This window comes from Mustela erminea, chromosome 11 (assembly GCF_009829155.1).
Source record: "Mustela erminea isolate mMusErm1 chromosome 11, mMusErm1.Pri, whole genome shotgun sequence".
In the NCBI taxonomy this organism is placed as follows: Eukaryota; Metazoa; Chordata; class Mammalia; order Carnivora; family Mustelidae; genus Mustela; species Mustela erminea.
In genome coordinates this window covers 28013680-28035514 of record NC_045624.1, presented here as the reverse complement: position 1 = coordinate 28035514, position 21835 = coordinate 28013680, and the positions used below count along the sequence as shown (strand labels likewise).

General features: G+C 38.2%; 1 protein-coding gene across 21 annotated transcripts in view; it reads right to left on the bottom strand.

The window, feature by feature from the left end:
• Positions 1–21835, bottom strand: part of CADPS2 (calcium dependent secretion activator 2) — a 535725-nt gene that overhangs the window by 184445 nt on the left and 329445 nt on the right. The window lies entirely within an intron of this gene.

Below are 21835 nucleotides of genomic sequence, written 5' to 3'. Positions count from 1 at the left end.
GTTGGAGCTAGAAAGGATAATCAGAGAACCAGTGGGAATTTTATTCTTAACACACTCTTCTTAGGAGAGACAAAGGCTATAAAGTAGGGATAGAGGATTCATGTTTCAGCTCTTAGATGACCACGGCTGAGAAGTGTGGCCTAAGGGGGAGGCATCTGTAGAGTCAAGAACTCAGAGGGAAGGGTCACTGTCCAGTTGGATGACCCCAAGTTATGTTGGCATCGATCTCAGTTTCTGTTTCTTCACCTATAAATGGCAGGAATGGGTTTGCTGATTTCTAAGGTCTCTGCCAGCCTCAGAATTTGGGGGCCTAGCTGACTTACGGAAGTATATTGCTGCAAATTTTCCTAACTATGGAATTCAGGCAATCATGAATGTGAAGAAGACATAGCCTAATTCAACATAGTTACCGCCAGCGCTTTTGTTTAACTTCGCATTGCTGATAGGAACGTGAATCAAGAGAACTAACATGCATTTCCTAAAATGAATAAAGCAGACAATCATCTGAGAACAAAACTTTTCTTCTTACTGAATATATAGATGTAAGCATATATATCAAGGAGGAAAAGGAAGATATTAAACATTAATGAAGTAAAGCATATCATGGAGAGCTATTTTGAAATTATACCATAGAAACTTATACACACCTCCTACAAAAGTAGAAAAGATTGTTAGGTGCTTGAAATATGACAAATATAGGCCTAATTTTTAAATTAAAGATTTTAAAATATTTTATCACTGTCCTTTTCTTCTGAAGTGAAGGTTCATCTCTGTAAAGGCTACTCTAATTTATATACAGTTCTGAGTATTAAAAAAGTACTATGGTTATTCATTTATTGGGGGGCTTAAAGTCTTGAGACTTTCACAATGTTTATTTTTTATTTTATTTGTTTTCAAATATTTATTATTCAAAGAGCATGTGAGATGGGGAAGCCACAGAGAAAGAGGGAGAGGAAGAGCCCATATGGGGCTCCATCTCACGACCCAGAGATCATAACCTCAGCCTAAACCAAGAGTCAGATACTCAAGCAACTGAGCTAGCCAGGCACCCCAGAGACTTCCACAATTTTAAAAACTAAAATCTTAGCTTGAATTTTTCATCGCTTATTAAAATAATTTTCTTTTGTGAAGCAAAGCAAATGCTCTTGCCCCCTCTTAAAAGAAATTCAAGATATTGGCTAAGGTATGTTGAAACGAATGGGTACACTTTAAAAATTTTTTTTTAATACCCCTTCCCTCGTTTGTCCCACCGTAAGCTTTCCCTCCTCTGGCAACCGCCAATATATTCTCTGTATCTATGGGTTTGATTTCTTGGGTTCTAAATTTTCAGAATCAAGAAAACTAACATGCAGTTCCTAAAAGTCAAAATAAAAACTAGGCTTTTACATTGGAAATCATCATCCACACTGCCTAAATTACTTACTTTCTTTCAGACACATCAGCTAGCTAGATGAACTTCTCTTTGGCTCGCACAAAACCCTTGATACCACATGGCCTGCACTCCTGGATATGATGTGAGTTCATTTAGTGACCGACAGAGACATCCACAGTTCCTGTTCTCACCTGTTCACCTCTCGAGGTCCCGTTAAAACCTTTTGCCCCACCTTTGCTCCAGCTTCTCTAATTTCTTCTTTGTGGTTTTGGTGAGAGGTGTTCAGCTGCTCTCTTTCTGTCTGTCCTAGGTAATTTCCCTCTCCTGAAATGCACACACCCGAACTTCTATCACAGGGTTAACAGCAAAGATCTCAGGGGCTAGATACAGGAGATAAGACCGATGGCCTGTATGAAGTGCACAAGCAAAATGTGCACCAAGGCTGCCTGAGAGCCAGAGAAAATGTGGCATCACCTTTGCCAGTGACCACTGCCTGTTTCTGAGCTCCTTCAAGGGTCTCACTTAGCATGCTGCTGGGCAACTTGCGTCATACATAAGTGAAAGTGAATAGTAATCCACAAACCATCAACACCATCAGCAAGTGTAAGTCTTGCTGAGAGTGAAGGTCCTACATAAGGAATACTACTACCTGCTGCAACCATCACTCAAAGCCATGGATCAACACACTGGGAACGACAGGGTAGGATGTCTCTGAAAACAGCACAGCAGAGGGTGGACACATGCATGTGTCTACTGGAGGTTGGGAGAGGATATAAGAAATTGAAAAAAGACAATTTGAGACAGGAACCAAGGTAAGCACATAATGTTCAGTTGGGCCCCGAGGTATTCTGGGGTGATACACTTTAAGGAGGAATTCAATCAACCATACACGGGAGTCACAAATGAACAAGTGTATCTCGGAAGTAGCTGGGTGGCAGAGTTTTACTCTCTGCCTAAGGAAAAAAAAATTACATTCAACAAAAGATCGATTGCATAAAAGAAATAGTATAAATGTTATGTAGCAAGAGTAGATAGTTTCTGCCCTTCAGTTTTCACATTAACCAGACTAATATTTTATAAAATAAAATGGACACGAATACATCCGAAAAGCTAACTATCCTGGATAAGAACACATTAAAATTAATTTCAACAAATTTGAGGGTTGTTTTTTTTTTTCACTCTAAGAATGATTTCTGGCATTAGGTATCTAGTATCACTGTCTTGCTGCCTTTTCACTGGTATAGAATTAGATTCTGGGCATAAGAGATATTTAAAACCGAGGGAAGAATGAGAACAAGATATTCATCAATATTGTTTAAAATAAAAAACTCAAAGCTGCCTAAGAATCAAATGGTAAGGAAGGAGTTAAGTTGCTATTAAAAGTGATGTCAAAAAGAATGATTTGAGGGGTGCTTGGGTGGCTCAGTGGGTTAAAGCCTCTGCCTTTGGCTCAGGTCATGGTCCCAGGGTCCTGGGGTTAAGCCCCTCATCGGGCTCTCTGCTCAGTAGGGAACCTGCTTCCTCCTCTCTCTCTGTCTGCCTCTCTGCCTACTTGTGATCTCTATCAGATAAATAAATAAAATCTTAAAAAAAAGGAATGATGTGAAAAAATTATTATAAGGCTAGGTTAAAAAAAAAAAAAGCAGTCACCTGAGCTTACAGTACATGCATGGGGAGAAAATCCAGAAAGACACATCAAAATATTAAGCCTGCAATTAATACTGGGCTGTTGAGATTAAAGATGAATTTCATATTTTTAAAAAATAATCTCTATGCCCAACATGAGGCTTAAACTCACAACCTCAAGGTCAAGAGTCGCACGCTCTACTGAACCAGCCAGCTGCTCCTCTGTGTTGTTCTTTATGACTTCACGTTTTCACCATTTCTACACTAAGCAGGTCTTCCTTTGTTTTTTTTTTTTTAAAGTAGGGTTTACTGGTATGGTTTACAGAAGGTAAGAACGCTCCATTTCAGGTATATAATTTGCTGAGTGTTGACATCGCAATGGAAGTACCAACACCACGGACCTACAGAACATCTGCCCCCTCTGCACCCCCCTCCCCCACCAGAACCTGCCCCCCCCACCCCCGAATTTCCTTCAGGTCCTTTCCTGATCAGTCTCTTCCTCCCATCCCCCAGCTCTGCAACAACTGTTCTGATTTCTGACTTTTCAGTTGTTTTCCAGAATGCCATAGAGATGGAAAAAAACAGAGTACGGAGCCCTTTTGTGTTTGGCTTCTTTCATTTAGTCAATGGCTTTTGAGATTCGCCACTGTTGCTTGTATCAGGAGTTCATTCCTTTCCGTTACTGAATATTATATTTCATTGTATGCAGTCACTTCAATGTGTTTACCCATTCGCCAGTTGTCGGACATTTGGATTGTTTTCTCTTTTTCTAGCAATCATAAACAAAACTGCTAGAAATATGCATGTAAAGGTCTTTGTGTGGGCATGTGTTTTCACTCCTCTCAGGTAAATATCTAGGAGAGGGATGACTGAATTGTATTTCAAGTGTGTGCTTAACTTTATATGAAACGGCCAAACTGGTTTTCCAAAGTGGCTGTACACTTTTGTATTGCCACTAGCCATGTTTGAGATGATGTCATTTCATTAACAGAAAAAAAATATTATGAAGGATTTGGGAGACCTAATCACTATAGAGCCATAAATCATATTTTCGATATAACAAAGTCAAGTACAGTGACAAATATCCTTATCTTTAGTCTACAGGTATCATGAGTACAGTGGAGGATCCTACAAGCTTTAATAGTTCAATGGTTTACTGGTTTTCAGGGTGATTTCCAGGTTGTGGTGTGGTGCTCTTAGCTGTAGGAGGGTTGAACTGTGGAGAGAATAAAGAAGAAGTCGAAATCATTTGAATATTTGTCATAAGCACAGATCCATTATTAGAAACGTGTAAAAAAATCAAAATGCATTCTCGCCACACTTTTTTTTTTTTTTTTAAATGTTGTGTAGGGTACAAATTCTCTTTTATGGATAAACTGTAGTATGATCTACTAAGATTTTTTTATTTCAGAAAAATATACTAAAGTTACATTTAACACATATGCTCTACTAGGCAGTAAGATTCAGTTCATTACACTTCCATAGCAATATTTGAGTATCCTTAATTACTAAAAATTGAGTTCCTCTATATAGAGACTATATCCATAACAAATTTTTGAAGAATTTGTCTACATAAGCCAACTTGGTCATTATTATGAACATCAATTATAACTGTAAGATTCTGTGAAGGAGAAGGTATGGTTGATAAGGCTAAATCTAGTGATAGTATTAATTAAACAGATCTTTGAAAGTTATTTTACTTGTCATCCATTTCTGTTTCATAAAAATAGAATTTTTAAAAATTCTATTAAAGTTTAAAAAATATATTATTAATATTTTCCTTTCTGATTTCTGAACAAATTGGTTTTTTATCGCTTGATGAACTCTGATTCTACCCAATAAAGGTGTGTAGAGAAGATCTTCCAGGAAGCATATTCGTCATTCTGGACAGAGACTACCTTGGTTAGTCTGTCGTTTGGTCTGCATAGCAGCTGTATTCTCCCTGAATGTTCTATAACCTGCTGAGTCATTGTTAGCTTCCTCTCAATTGATTATATGATTAACTCAAATAAAAATGTCAGGTTTTTTTTTTTTTTTAGGGTATGTAAATCAGACCTGCCAAATACCAGTCAAACTGGGAACACACAGTTAACTGGGCTTTATGTGACAATTTACAATGATATCCAGCAAAATAAATACTTATCGTATAGCCCAACAGTGACATTCTCTATGGCATACTGCTAGTTTCTCTCACCTTATTATGAAGAGGTCTTAAAGAGGAAAGTGAGTTTTTTGCTTTTTTTTGTTTTTCTTTTTTACATGAAGCTTTCAACATTTTCATCAAACTAGAGAATCTGGTTTTAAACAAAGTGTTTTTACTCATCCTTGTTAAATTATCTCAGCTAAGTAACAAATGGATGGAAAATAAAGGAACACAAATTAGCAATTTCCATAGTCCTACTACATTCTCCAGACCTCAGAGTATGGCCCCAGGGGGGATAAAAATCCCTAGTCAAAATTAAATTTGATCCAAGAATTACTTGAATGGAAATGAGAGAGAGAATCTACTGTATATAACATACTTGAAAAGGACATACTTCCAATCCTCATTTGTACTAAATATAGAACATTTTTTTCCACTGAAATATTTTCAACACAGCACAATACTCATGTAACTAGAGTATTTTGGATTACTTAAAAGTAACTGCTCAGATACTATTTAATAGTGTTTGCTTTCATCAATACATCCAACTTAAGGTATTAAGAAGTTGTTCCCTTTGAACAAAAAAATTGCCTGCTTAACTTTAAAATCTTCTCTTCTTACATGGGATTAGGTAACAAAGAAATTAGCAGCACTGACACAAAGCTTGGATTTAACACATAAGGCTTAAAGCCTTGAAGCATTTGGTTTTATAGATCAGTATAAACACAGCAATAATCTTAAAGAATTAATCCCTCTTCTAGGGTAGCTCCTAATGGGGAGTACTATTTGCTCCAAAGAGACAGAGCATTCATTGCTAGAAAACGACACAAAACCAACTAAATATGTATTGATGTGTCATTTGCCTATGACTATTTTTCTTTTTTTTTGGTGTTATTGTTTTTGGGTCATACTCTATCCTCAAATATAGAAGATATGCCTCCCTGAATTTTAAGATTTTTGATTGCATCTTTAAAATAGGATGTGAATGCTGTTAGGTAAACTGTCAAGTGAAGAGAAGAAAGGAGAAAAAATTAAAGAACTTCGGTAAGGCCAAAACTCAGGTTACATTCAACAAGACAAACAGAGCACTATTTTTCATCTTCTTTATCACTAGCTATAGTCAGGAGAGAATCTCCACACTAAAAATGGTATAATCTTCATGACATCACTATGATCCTTAAAAGAGTTACGTGTTAATAACCCAAGTTGCTTCTAAAAGTTTTCATTTGTGGACAAAAGCAGAGCCTTCATGAAATCTGTCAGAATGATCTATGACAACAGGAATAGACACTTTTCTTTAGATAAGTGTGGCTCATTAGCAATGTGTATTATTATCAATAAAATGGTCTCATCAACAGATTGAGAAAAGTGGAGTTTGGTGAAAATGAGCTTCAAGCAAACAAAAATCAGTACTATGACTATGCTTATTTTTGTTGAATTTTCGAGAGAGATTTACATTTCATTACATGTTCATACTGCAATGCTTGTGAAATAAAATTAGGTTAAATGCTTGTTTTTACACAATGCCCCCTTGAATGTTTTTTTAAAAGTAGATTCACATATATCATTCTGTGATTTGTCTCCCTTTAAGCCAAAAACCCTCTCAAATTAGTTTTAATAATAAGTTAAACCATTTTTCTGTAAATGATATAAATTCTCTGCTAATATATAGAAGCACAAAAGTTAATGAAATTTCAAGAACTCATTTTCCGATTAGTTTTCAAAATTGAGATTTAACTCAACTTTGTAACACAGCATGTCTGACCTCAAATATATCCTACAATATTCTGGCAAATAAACAGCTAATATTCTCTAGGCCATATTTGAAATGGAAAGTGGGAACATGAAATAACTAATTACAACTACCCAAACACTTTAAAAGCGCTTTATAAAACCTAACTTAAAGATTGTTCAGAGAATACTTCAACATACAAAAATTCTCCAAACATACTACTAAATATTGTAGTTAAGTTTCAATTAGAGTGGTGGCATACAGTTCTAATAGAAAGGAGGCTATGACAATTTATTTGCAGGGAGTACATGCTGTGGGAGTTCACGGTTTCACTTTATGATGAAAAATCATCACTAATGAATATTTGAAAAACATAATTGTATACAGAATATGGGAATTACTCAGTGCTTGGATAAAAGGACCGTTACTTTTCTCAGATCACTTGAGTCTAGCTTTTAATTCCAAGAAATGGAACAATCCATCTACATGTTGAATGATAAAGTCTTCCTTATCCAAGGTTTCATTTTTCAAGGAAAAAATACAAAAAGGAAAAAAAAAATCAATATATAGAGTCGTTTAGTCCTGGAAAGGGCTTTCTTAAAGAGAAACCTCAGTCAAGGTTGAAGGAGCAATTAATGCAGGCTCAAAAATCTGGGCCATTCTGATAGAGTTCGGTTAACATGTGGCAGAAGTAATCATCCACTTGTGAAAATGATTTTCGGTTCATTCTCAAACACCTTTCAGACACTCATGATCCCATTTAACTGACAACAATACAGGCTATCTGTGGGCACCATTGCATCTGATGTGAAAACCAATAGGGACCAAATACCCTCAGGCACTTTCAGTCATCCTGCACGGTCTCTGCTGCCTGTAGAAAAGAAATCTTCCTTTCACTGCATTCTTTCTTTTATTTAACCCTGCCAGATACGCCTTTTTTTTTTTTTTTTTTTTTGGTTTTATTTTTCAGCTAAGGACGACAGAAAGAAACTGATTTGAGACAACAGTGTGACCTGGGCATTAAGAAACCTAGAAATAAATACTTTCCAATTGGCTTTTATTCTGCCTGAATTCTTGTGGAAAAGGGTACGGGAGGTTGGGAGACAAGGAATGGATCCCCACCAAGCAAAATTACTTCACATTTTGAGAGAAATTGTGAATGAAGAAAATCCGAGACTCCGACGGCTGAACAAGAAGTTGAAATGCGTGTGCTGTAGAAACAGACTTACAAAAAAGCAGATGAGTAAAATGTAGAGCCCTTCACTCATTTTCTGGATCACAGTTTACAGAATTGGTAACATGAAGGGGGTCTCCCCTCCTGGGCCTCAGGAGTCCCATCTTCTGGTAGTTCACACTCAAGTTAAATCGGAGTTAAATCTCAGGCCGCGTCAGCATTATCAGAGTCAGGAGAACAGCCTGAGGTATAAAAGCTGTGTTCTGGAAACTGGCCTGCCACTGCATACTCTAGGATGTGAACGGAGGCACACGGACAAGAGGCAAAGACTACCGCCCCAGACTCAGCCAAGACCCTGAGAACGATGAGCAGCCATTCCTAAAGGAGTTCTGAAAGAAAGGACAATGCGCTGTCACCTAGAAACAACACTGAACTGGGGAAATTACAGAAGTACTGTCCTATGGTTAGGACTTTTAAACAATGACACACAAGCCAAACAACGTAAATCAAACCGTACCCAGAAATCTGTTAGCAAGGCAGTTTTTCCTATTTTTATCTTTCATAACTGAGCAGCAGCATTCTTGTATATCTCAACAGAAAACATGCCCTAAAACCGTTTTCAGATGGTTCATGGTCTCATCAATACTGATATTCCTTAAGTTACACAAACATGGTAGAGTCTCATGCGCAAAAACTCTAAAACGGATGGTAGATTTTGTAGGCGTGGTTGCATGTTTCTCTCACTTCAATGTCCTTCAAGATAAGCAATGCTTTTCTGCATGTGCAGAAGCTTTACTGCTTTGTTAGAAGTTGAAGAAAATTAGCTTTCTCAGTGGATTATAAAATATCTCAGAAGGGGATTAAAATAGGTCCAACCAAGGTGCAAAGGAACCCACTCGGACCAGGCTGCCTTGCACAGAGGCAAGTCTGTGCCTCCATCTCCTGTGAGGAGGGTACAGGCTGGGAAGATGGGACTCTCTGGGGGGTCATGCTAGGGACACATTCCAAAAGGAAGTGCACACCACACTTGGTGAAGCAGCTCTGGGGCACATACCAATTAAAATGAAATAATTCAGGGTGCCTGGGTGGCTCAGTGGGTTAAAGCCTCTGCCTTCGGCTCAGGTTATGATCCCAGGGTCCTGGGATTGAGCCCCGCATCGGGCTCTCTGCTTGGCCGGAAGCCTGCTTCCATTCCTCTCTCTCTGCCTACTTGTGATCTCTGCCTGTCAAATAAATAAATAAAATCTTAAAAAAAAAAAAGAAATAATTCACTTTGGCAATCCTAGATGTTTTTGTGAGATAATCCATTAAACTCTCCTCTTTTTAAAAATGTAAGTGGTTTGGTGATAAGGAAAAGTTTTAGTAAGGGGAGTCTATGTATCAAATTGTATCTTTTTTTTAAATGTCATTTATTTGAGAGACAGAGACAGCATGAGCTTGGGAAGGGATAGAGAGAGAGGGAGAAACAGACTCCCTGATGATGAACATTTTTTCAGTGTCTGTTAGCCATTTGTATGTCTTCTTTGGAGAATTGTCTGTTCATGTCTTCTGAACATTTTTTGACGTAATTACCTGTTTTGTGTGCGTTGAGTTCGAGGAGGGTTTTTTTTTTTTTTTTTCCAAGATTTTATTTATTTGACTGACAGAGATCACAAGTAGGCAGAGAGGCTGGCAGAGAGAGAGAGGGGGGGGGGAAGCGGGCTCTCTGCTGAGCAGAGAACCCAACGTGGGACTTGATCCCAGGACCCTAGGATCATGAACTGAGCTGAAGGCAGATGCTTAACCATCTGAGCCACACCAAGCACCCTGTATCAAACTCTATCTTACGACTACTGGAAATACCTTCCTTTTGGGGGCACAGTATTCCCAAGGCAAAGCAAAATAATCACTTTTAAACATTATACACAATACAACTAATCCTGAGTTAGCACAAAATTTAAGGTCTGTAACTGGGGTTATCTCCTCTACCTCCTTCATATTTAAGATATATTTGAGATGAAATGTGTACACAAAATGCCCATTTATAAACTATAGACATTCTAAAAAGGAAATCATCGAGAAAGTAATTTGACATTCAGTGTTTTCCACTGTGTGTCTTGGGACATCTGGATACAAAGCAGTATTAGGCAGAAAAAGAACAAATTTGCTGGGTAATATAAGCTAAATGGTCTGTATAAAGGGATGAGTAAGAGCTTGTAGTCGATGTGGAAGACACACCAAGAAGTACGGAAAGGAGGAAAGAAGAGCAGAGGGAACATCTCCACAATTACAGACTCTTCTTCCTAGAATATCTCTTAGGAGTCCTGTTCTCCAGCATGCGCTTCGGAAGTTAGTTAGACCAGGACACTGAGAATGAGTGTTTAAGCAATAAAATTATACAACTCAAATTTTTACATGTTTAAAATTAATGAAAAATCCTAACTAAAGTATCTTCTTTGCTTCTAACATCATTCTAACTAGGGAGTCTATACATATTTGTTTGGGGACAAAAAAAAATTTTTCTGTAATATTTGGATCGTGATGTCCCTGGATTATATTTGATTTCGGAAAGATCTCTCGTTCTCTGATGTTCAGTCTCTGGTCTTGGTTAATGAGAAGAGTTTTGGAGGACTCTGAAATTTAGAAAACAAACTCTATCTGTCTTCCAAGTAACTTATCCTCATGGGAGTCATTTACAAAGGCATTTGAATTCCTTCTGACATCCAGCAGGTCTCACAGATTCACTTCCCGGACAGCCTTGTTCCACCTACACTGGGACACTGGAACGTCAGCATTGGGTCTCGTGACCAGTCTTATCTGTAGTCAGGGAGGACGGCGTGGAGCTCTGGTTCGCAACAGGAGGGACTATCCCTCCAGCTCTGATGCTGTACCTTGGACTCAGTGTCTCATCCCCTGCCCTCACTGTTTGGATAAGCTACTGAAGATACACAGGCCAAGGATCCAGCTTCGCTCTTGTTTGTTTGTTTTTTAAGATTATTTATTTATTTATTTGAGAGAGAGAGAGAGAGAGAGAGAGAGAGAGCGCGCGCGCGAGCGCACCGGCAGGAGGCAGATGGGGAAGCAGGCTCTCTGCTGAGCAGAGAGCCCAATGTGGGAGTGGATCTCAGACCCTGGGATCATGACCCAAGCTGAAGGCAGACGCTTAGCTGACTGAGCCACCCAGGTGCCCCTGCTCTTGTCCTTGCTCATCTTCCTCTGACACCGTGGCTCTTGAATTCCGGACCCGTGCATTGGTCCTAGGTCTCAGTGATGGCTCACATCTGTAAACACTGCCTGTGCTGAGATCCGCAGATACTTTTCTTGACATCATGTACTCCTCCTCTGCACAGATACTCTATTCTCCCTGCTCCTCTAATAGTTTGTGCGTTCACGGTCTTATCCCGTCAGCCCCACGCTTCTTACAATTTCATTAATTTCCCACAATTTAAATTAATTTAGTTCTTGAGTCTCACATTGCCAGTTGCTTCCCATCCCTCAAATCAACTATTGCCTTTCTCAGAGAAGCCCTCCCTGATATCCCTGATAAGGTCATATTCCTTTATTTTATTTTATTTATTTATTATTAAGATTTTATTTATTTATTTGACAGAGACCATGACCTGAGCTGAAGGCAGAGGCCCACAGAGCCCCCCCAGGTACCCCCTTTATTTTATTTTATTTTTAAAGATTTTTTTATTTTATTTTTTTATTTTATTTTTTTTTTAAAGATTTTATTTACCTATTTGACAGAGAGAGATCACAAGTAGGCAGAGAGGCAGGCAGAGAGAGAGAGAGGAGGAAGCAGGCTCCCTGCTGAGCAGAGAGCCCGATGCGGGACTCGATCCCAGGACCCTGAGATCATGACCTGAGCCGAAGGCAGCGGCTTAACCCACTGAGCCACCCAGGCGCCCCAGTTTATTTATTTGTTTGACACAGAGAGAGAGAGAGAGAGACAATGAGAGAGGGAACATAAGCAGAGGAAGTGAGAGAGGGATAAGCAGGCTCCCCACTGAGCAGGGAACCATACATAGGGCTTGATCCTAGGACCCCCGGGGATTATGACGTGAGCCGAAGGCAGACACCATTTAACTGAGCCACCAAGGTACCCTGGTCATATTCCTCTATTACATGTATTGAGCAGGATGTGACCCCTTCTCCCATAGCCCTGCCACAGCCTATGGCAAGTCATATTGAATTAGTTCGTTTCTAACAACAAGACCATAAGTCCTTGTAAGGGCAAGGGCCACATCAGCCAATCCCCACCACTCCAGCCCACCACTGTGCCTTCTTATAGCCAGTAGTCCATAAACATTTTTGGAATGACTAAATGGCTTTTCTAGGTCTGTCATTAGGAACAATCATAATAAGAACAGAAAGAAAGTAAATCTTCAGCAAAAATTTATATAATATGTATTAAGGTAAAAGAAAAAGCCTTGGATCGACTTTGGATTGTCTATAAAGTTGATATTTTTATACTTATTTAATCATGAGTATTCAAATAGTTTTAGCAGAATATTATTCTCATATTTAACTTAATATGGAAGATCAAAACCTAAGGGGAGCAGGAAGCAGCTGCTATGAAATGCAAACGCAGAAATTCAAGAGTCCAGTCCACACACCTCGTTATCCAAAAAACGGAGTTCTGAACTTTTTTTTTTTAAGATTTTATTTTTTTATTTGACAGACAGAGATCACAAGTAGGTAGAGAGAGAGAGAGCGGAGGAAGCAGGCTCCCTGCCGAGCAGAGAGCCCGATGTGGAGCTCGATCTCAGGACTCTGGGATCATGACCTGAGCCAAAGGCAGAGGCTTTAACCCATTGAGTCACCCAGGCGTCCCTGAATGTCTTTTTTTTTTTTTTTGGGGGGGCTTGAACTCACAACCTTGAGATCAAGAGTCCCATGCTCTACCAGCTGAGCCTGTAGGGCGCCCTGATGCTTTAGGTACCACAGTTTGAACCACTGCCGGAAAGGGTCCTGAGGCCACACTATCACAGGGGCCTTTGAGTTAAAATGGAACAGAGTACATTCTATGTCTCACAATCTCAAAATCCCCCCAGATTTCTAGCTCTACTAATATTCTTAAAAAATTTTTTTTTGCTGATATATGGACATTGTTGGAATCTCTCAGAAGCCCCAATACTTCTTCATAAAGCATTTTTCTCTTTTCTTTGTCTTGGTTCTGAACAAGTTGGTTCAGAGAACAGAGGTAACAAGTGGCAAAAAATATCATCACCTTAGTACTATCATCAGACATTCTGTCTGAACTGCAGTCACAGACCTCGCTGAATGGTCTGTCTGTGTGAAGATCCTGCCACGGACAGAATTATTTAGGGAGAAGCAGAGAAGGGGGACTCCCTATGGACAACTGGCCTTCAAAGGACAGAGTGGAAAGGGCTGGTCTATGCATGCCCTGTTCCTGCCTCCCAGCTAAGCCGTCAGGTAAGTCTGATAGAAGGGTGGAAAGAGGCCAGGAGTAGGAACGTCATGGGTGTCCCCTCATGTGGAGGCAACTATCAGACATGTGCAATAACTTTTTCAAAACAGAGACGAAAAAGTGAAAATATTCAGAAAGAGACAGAGACAGGGAAGGAAAGGGGAGAAGAGAAAGCCAGAAGCAAATGCTATTTTTAAGTCTCTTTAACTGCTATGTGCCTGGTATGATTTTCCCTTTTTTCCCATTTAAAACAGGAACAGCAGTACTTGCCCTGAGTATCAGCAACAGTGTCATTACAAAAACAGTGTGGTGATGTATGTAAAAGGGCCTTTGGAACTACAAAGCACAATGTCAATCAAGATATCATCATTATAGCAGTAGTAGTAAAACATACTGAAAAAAAATTCAATCTAAACTTTTTTGAAGGACTTTCTGGAAAGTGTGGGGGAATGACAATAAATTTTCCAATTTTGTCCATTAAAAAAAACTTTCCAAGAGTGGGGCAAAAATTTGTCCATTTTCCTAAAATCAAGTATAACTAGGATATTGCACAAGTTACAATAGAACTAGTTTTTCTCATTCATCAAATAAAAGTATTATTTCTATGTAGTACATGTATGTTTCCCAGTTACTGAATTCCTTAAGTTCTGAATAAATTGCTATTTATCAACAAACAAATTCTAGAATACTATGGAAAAATGCACTTTGATGTAGTTTTTTTTCCTCACCTCTATCTATTTATTGGGGGAGAATAACAAAATGAAGGCAAAAGTAACAAGGCGGCCATGTACAGTGACGCTGGGATTTTAGGGCTAGGCTTGTAAAGTGTTTCCCATTCTCCTTTAATTTTAAAGCTTAAGAATTTCATTTATTTATTTGCCTCTTAAACTATATTCACAGTACTTCTGCCTATGAATGCAGGATAAAAAGAAAAATGAAATCAAGACAGTTAATAGAAAAAAAACCTTTGACATTTACAAAACATTTTCGGAATTTCAAGTTACAGGCATTTTTGGTTAATACTGACCTTAGTGATATCTTTGATCATTCACCTACTACTAAGCATTAAAGTTTTTCTACATTAATTCGATAAAATGTCTTGACAGGTTTGATATGTCCAAAATGAACTACCACTTCACCTCCTTCTAACCTTTCTTCTTACTTTTTTTTTTTTTTTTTTAAAGAAAATGGCCTTAAGGTTGCTTCATACTCCTTAAAAAGTGCCACCTTTATTACAAGTTCTCAAAGGACAAAAATATTGTTCTGTTTTCAGGGAGTGCTTGCGCCATCTACTGGAGGAATATAGGACTACTTCTGCCAAACAAAAAACTAACTCAAAGACATTTTCCTTTAATATACAACTTTGGAACAAAATCCTGTGCTTTTCTTTCTTGCATTTGAAGGCACGTTATCAGTCTAGGAGATCATGGTTTTCCACAGGGTTAGCGTACATTATTTCAAATGTATGCAAATATACATTAGTTCAAATATCTCAATATTCCCTTCTTCATGGAATCATTTGAGAGTTATACATTCAAAGGCAGAACTGTATGTAAAATAGAAAAATACAGACGAGGCAAAGGAGATAAATAACCATTTTACTACTTATTAAAAAAAATATACCAGCATCTAGTTTTAAAACAAATAGAAGCAGAAGCCCTCTGCCATTTAGCCATACAACTAGGGATAAAGATTAAAATGGTGTTCCATAAATTTGTAGAAGATCAAGATTACTTCACAGAGAAGAATTAATAAAACCATTCCAAAAGTATCTTTGATTTTTTTTTTTTTTTCAGAGACACAGTGAGAAAGCATGAGCAGGAGAAGGGCATAGGGAAAGAGAATCTCAAATAGGTTTCATGCTCACACGGGAACTGATACCGTGAGACTGACAGACTGAGCCACCCAGATGCCCCATTCTCTGAATTTTTCTTGCTAGTTAAAACCCCAATAATAAAACATAATGAAAAAAAAAAAAAGTAGTACACAGAAGACCCTGACCTGTACCCTTTTTCCCCCAGTTCTTTTTATGGTGGCACTAGCTAAACAGCAGAAGAACCACAAAGAAATTTGAGATTCGTTCATTTTCCATTAAGGAGGCATATTTTTTTCCTAGGAAAATTAAATGGGAGGCTTGTTTGAAGGTCCCTATCATAATTACATCCTGGGGTCTAGGGGTTGACTCAGTTGGTAGCACATACAGATCTGCTTTTCAATAGGATGCAGGAACTAGAAAGTTATAAATTACAATGTAACTGTAATTGACAAGGATCCAGATAATTTTCAGTTTATCGGAGGACTTTTCCTGCTGGCCTTTTCTCTACAATCAGAAGGAAATAGACAAGAAAACAAACTTACTTCAAAGATTATAAGACCTTTCTTGGAAATAGTGCTCTTTAGTGATATTTAATATCTACTTTGTATAGTTCAGGATACCAGATATGCTCCCCAGAAATATTAACATGATGTAGAAAATACTATGAAAAGTGAAGATAAGTTATCATAGGAATTCTCACAAGTCTGAGATTTTAAAAAAGATGACCATAGGTGAATAAATGCTCCTCAATCATCAACTAAAGTTAAAATATATTTATGAACTCTAAAAAGCAACACAAAGTTCTAGTAAATATTAAGGGAATTTTCAACAATAGAGTCTGAAATAAGGTTTCTGGTCAGACTTCCTCTGCTAGCATTCAAGTTAATTACCCTTCCTGTTCCATCAGCAAGTAACAAAAAGTCAAAACAAAACAAAACAAAAAACTGAGTAAAATGGCAGACTATAATATTACAATAGAATATATTGTCATAATATACATTCTACACAGATATTCTTCAACTATTATCAATTCATTTCATTGTTTCTTTGTAAAAGGTTACATTTTATCTTTTGAGATTTATTAAATTGCTGATACTGTCCGTTGTATTTCACATACCTTATCTCAGTTAATACAATAATCCTATAAGGTAGGTGTAGTTATTGCTGTAAACCACAACAAAGATAGTTTCTAAACCACTTTTGATACTTTTAATACTACGAAGACTATGTTAAGGACTACCATTAAGTATTATCTAGCAATATTCATTGAATATTTATACTTTCTGACTTTGCCAAAAGATTCATTTTGATTATAGTTCATTGTGAAGGAAAGGTCCCCAGCTGCTACATCCATAAAACGATGATGTTCATGGAAGAGTTTACCTCTTACCTCTGGAGGATGTGGTCTTTAGCTCAGATCAGTAACATCAAGACCACCCCTTGCAAATTGGCTGAGAGGCATCCCGTCCTGGTTGCTGGCTGGGTTGTGAATAAGACAGTGCTTCCTTACACAGGAGGCCATCCCCCAGATGCAGGTGTTAAGATGTGAGTCTTCATTTGGAGCAAAGACAGAAAGCAAAACAGTAGGGGACCCTCAAAGGGTGCCATCTAAGTCAGGTCAGCCTTTTGGGGAGAGGGCGTTTATCAGACGATAGCAGGTGAACTGTCAGAAGCCAAGAGAATGATGGCGAGCTTTAGAGGCAGCTTCTCCTATTCTTTGTGACTTTACCATTTGTTCTCTCAGCATAAAGACTTTCAGAAGTTCTACACTACCTTAACTGAACAAAGAGAAACAAGGAAGGAATGTCTACAGTGGCAGAGAAAAGAAATGAGGCGGAAACAGGGCATATCACAGGACTCGCATAGTTTGAAGGATGTGAGAGATTCTCTTCAGGAAGGGAAAACTCACAGTCCCAATCCTGCCATCTGGTCACCCCGATCTCCAGATCTTCCCTCCTGACTAAAGCATTAGAGGTCTGGAGTTCTTCTCTTAAGTGCAGCAGTATTTCCTTCCAGTAGTTTCCACGAACTCTCAGGAAAAGAGGAACAAAACTACTTACTAAAAAAAAGAATTAGTATAGTTGCAGTATGAAATGTTACACTTAGATGGATAAGAATTCTAAAACTGGTCTCAGCAGAGTCTATTTTTACTAACTGTAAATAGATTAAATGATTTTTTAAAAACTTTTCTTATTTTTTGGATTGTTTTTTAAAGTAAATTCTAGGCCCAGCATGGGGTTCAATCTGACCTTGAGATTAAGAGTCCACTGGGTCCACAGACTGAGCCAGCCAGGTGCCTCTAATGATTGGTGTCTTAACTGCCTCACAGGAGAATCTGATAACCCAACCATTGATAGATCTTTAAATGTAAAGATACTTATAAACTGGAAAGAAATACTATCAGCAGCATGATGTTGAAATCTAGGCCATGTCTGGATGTCATCACACGGAGTTAAATTTGAGAAATTCCATTAACTGACTGATTAATCTATATAAAGCAAGTGGTATTTCAAATTTTCATTTGATTAAAAAAATTTGTTGGCGGGGGTGGCGGGGTGGGAAGGGGGGAATGAACGTGATGTATCAGCTAACCATTCTGATTCCTATGGACCCAAATATAATCATGGGCCAAAACCAGCTTATTTTTCCAGACTCATTTACTTGTGGTGTATTACTTATAGTGTATTACTTATAAAATATATTTCCTGGAAATATATTTTCACAATATTTCAGGCATATCTGATACACAATTTTTAACGTAATAATTTTTGAATAGTTAGAAATTCAAAAACACGTCAAAACCCACTTATCTTAATTCAGTGGTTCTCGAGTGTTAGCCAACGATGATATCTTACACAGAGAGCTTGCGAGAATACAGACTGCTGGGCCCAGACTAGATCAGGCCTGAGAATCTGGCCAGAGACCAAACATTAACACACTTACTCCTCTAGACCTGTTGTGAAACTTCAACAAAACAAAAACCACAGCCATGCCTGTTTATCTTAAAATATATTTTTACCTAAAAGTATATAATCAGTTAAGATTTCCTTTTCTAAGTGACAGAAATCAAAGTAACTTTTCTGTTCTTCTAAAATTTGATCACAGTGCCCCCAAGTGGATGAAAAAATTACTGACAAGAAAGGAAAAGGGTTCTCCCTGGGACGGAGCTTAAGTAAATTTATCTTTGTATTTGCCAGAATGTCCACCCTCAGCACGGGTCAGCTCTGTAGTAAAACTGGAGCCTACTTTAGTGAGACCTACCCCTCTTGCCCTCTGGGTTTTCCTTATACAACATTAATATTGGGCCAAGTAATCCCCAAATCTCTTTTAGCTCTTTAAATTTATGATGGTATGATATAACCCCAAATCCTATTTAGAAAAAAGTAGAATATAAAGAAATGACTAACAGGAAAACTAACTTTATTCTGTGCTCTCCATTCTCACCATCACATTATTTCCTCAAAATTGTGATAATAATTTAGGGTTTAGGGGAAAAAAGTGATTTGTACTTAAATGATTGAATATAAGGCAATAGTTAGTTAGCAGTTAGTGGTGAAATGGGCTGTGGCCCCACATCGGCCTCCGCAGCGCAGGAGACCGGTGGCTGTCTGTGCCATATCCTAGAGGAAGTCTTTGGAAGGAAAAAACTTTTCTTCTTAGGTGTTATAATATCTTTACATACACGCCATAGATATTTGTGGATTATACTCTGTAATTCATTTAAAAATGCCTCAGCTTCTACTTTTTTTTTTTTTTTTTTTTACTTCAATGACTATATATGGAATCACTAAACTGAGGGGCTTGAGCTACAAAAGGAAACTGCTGATATGCCAGAATTATTTAAAACAGAAAACACTGGCAAAGAGGGCTGGAGCTTAAAGGCTTGATACGGACTGAATCCTAAGAACTTTCTTACATGCACGTGTGTATCTCTCTGCCTATATCCCTCTCAGCTACTACACCTTCCATCTCTTCTTCACTTTTTTTTTTTTTTTAAAGATTTTATTTATTTATTTGACAGAGAGAGATCACAAGTAGGCAGAGAGGCAGGCAGAGAGGCAGGCAGAGAGAGAGAGAGAGGAGGAAGCAGGCTCCCCGCTGAGCAGAGAGCCCGATGCGGGACTCGATCCCAGGACCCTGAGATCATGACCTGAGCCGAAGGCAGCGGCTTAACCCACTGAGCCACCCAGGCGCCCTCTTCTTCACTTTTTTAAAAGAATTTATTTATTGGAGAGAGAAAGAGAAAAGAGAGCAGTAGCAGGGTGAAGAGCAGAGGCAGAGGGAGAAGCAGGCTCCCTGCTGAGCAAGGACCTGGGGTCACGACCTGAGCTGAAGGCAGATGCTTAACTGACTGAGCCACCCCGGCAGCCCTCTTCTTCACTTTTTATTATTCTCTTAATTTCAGAAAAGAACCTTCTATTTCAAATGTATACCCAGGGTCTGCACGTTTTTGTTACTACTCGAACTAACAAACTCGTTCGACATACTAGAAGAACGTTAATTTAAAGGGCAGAAATACAGGTTTCGGTGACACCAGCAAATGCTGTGAGGGGACCAGTGAGTACCTTTGCCTCCCTGCATTTCCCGTAACTTCCTTACGCACACTATAATACCCAGTAAAGTCTCATGTGATTTCATGCCAATTAACAAATTGCCAACACGTCATGCTAATAAAAAAAGCAATTGACCTAAGTAGAGGGGCTAATTAAATGGAGTAAGATAATTAAACGATTCTCAATATGTAATCAAAAATTATGGCTGGAAGTGTTTCACAATGTTGTCTTTTTGTTTTCAAGTATCTGCCTATCGGCAAAATCCTAATCACTGTATCCATATGCATAAAAGACAGATCCAGTGCAGATGTTAATTTGTTGCATGATAGAAATCAGGTGTTCAATTACAAATAATGGAGTGTATGAGAGAACGTCCAAGATTTCCATTTAGCTGAACACACGCATCTCAACCGGCAAATGATTGCAAAGCGTACTTATTGGAATTAGCTACTAACGTGCACCCGAGGCAGAGCACATTCAACTCCTTTATTATCCTCATTATATAATATTCACATCTCCAGCCCCGTGAATTACCTAATTTGCCATTGATTTAGGAGTGGTAAGAAATTCTATTTATTGAACTCTTTTAAAGGGATGATTTTGATTTTTATCTAAACTCTAGAGCATTTAACGGGAGGACTTTTGTTACCTAATGTTATATTTAAGCAATCTAAACCATTTGCTTTGTTCTAAGGTAAATTCCTTGAACTAGGAATACTGTAAGCTTATAACATGTAAAGCCTATTTCCACAAAGCCCTCCCCACAGAGCATCTAAATGTTATTTTAGCAAAATAACTACATAGAGGCGATCAAGTGTATTCACTTGGCTAAAAGGTTTTGCAGATTTGCTTTTTTTATTTATGACCATGACACAGACTTAAAACATACTTACGAATTAAGATATTTATCATTCCAAGCCTACGGATGGACACAATTCTGAGAAGATGAATAAATATATTAGACTGATGTTGGATTATGTCCTAAATCAAGACCCTAATATTGGAGCGCCTGAGTGGCTCAGTCATTAAGTGTCTGCCTTTCGCTCAGGTCATGATCCTGGGGTCCTGGGATCAAGCCCCGCATCCAGCTCCCTGCTGGGTGGGAAGCCTGCTTCTCCCTCTCCCACTCCCCCTGCTTGTGTTCCTTCTCTCACTGTGTCTCTCTCTGTCAAATAAAAAAAAAAAAAAAAAAAGACCCTGATATTTGGGATTTTCCAATTAGTTATTCAGTAATCATGAGTGCCAAACCTCTAAAACCTTAATATCAGGTAACCACAATAGAGACAATGGAAAAGATAATTTGATTAGATGGCAGAGTAAGAGGGATGTTCATCATTGAGGACTTCATTATTTTAAGTGAACATATGAAAGTTTCAAAAATATTATGAAATTCCTTTCATTCTCTTACCTCAATGAAATCAATGAAAAAATATGTAACTCCTTAAGGTCCCCTACTCATTAAAAAATAAATGCTATTTCTGAGTCTGTGGCCATCAGCAAAGCCTTAAAAAATTTTCAAAGGTAAGAACAGAGAGAGATCATTTCCATAAACCAAGAGATGCAAAATGGTGACCTTATGGGACAAATCTGGCCTGCAGATGTGCTTTGAAGGCACAGCATTAAAAAGAGACGGTTTGAACTGCTTTTCATGTTCTCTCGATTCCCATAATCCAGACTTCACTCTTCATGACCTTATTCTAAATGGCTTCATGCACTTACTTGATTGGCCTGGCCTTTGGCAGCATTTGACTTCTGTGAACTCCTAGTGTAATCCCTTGAGAAAAGTACTCTGTGTTATTAGGCAGTGTTGTCTAATGGTTTAGGAAACAAGCTCTGGAATCAGACAAATGGGTTTAAACCACAGTCACTAACAAGTTATAGGACTTTCATCAAATTCCTGAACTTCCTTTGCCTCAGGAATCTCTCTGTAAATTGATGTAATAGTGACTTCAATATCATATAAGTGGCATATATAAATAAGTCAAATAAATTATATCATATATATT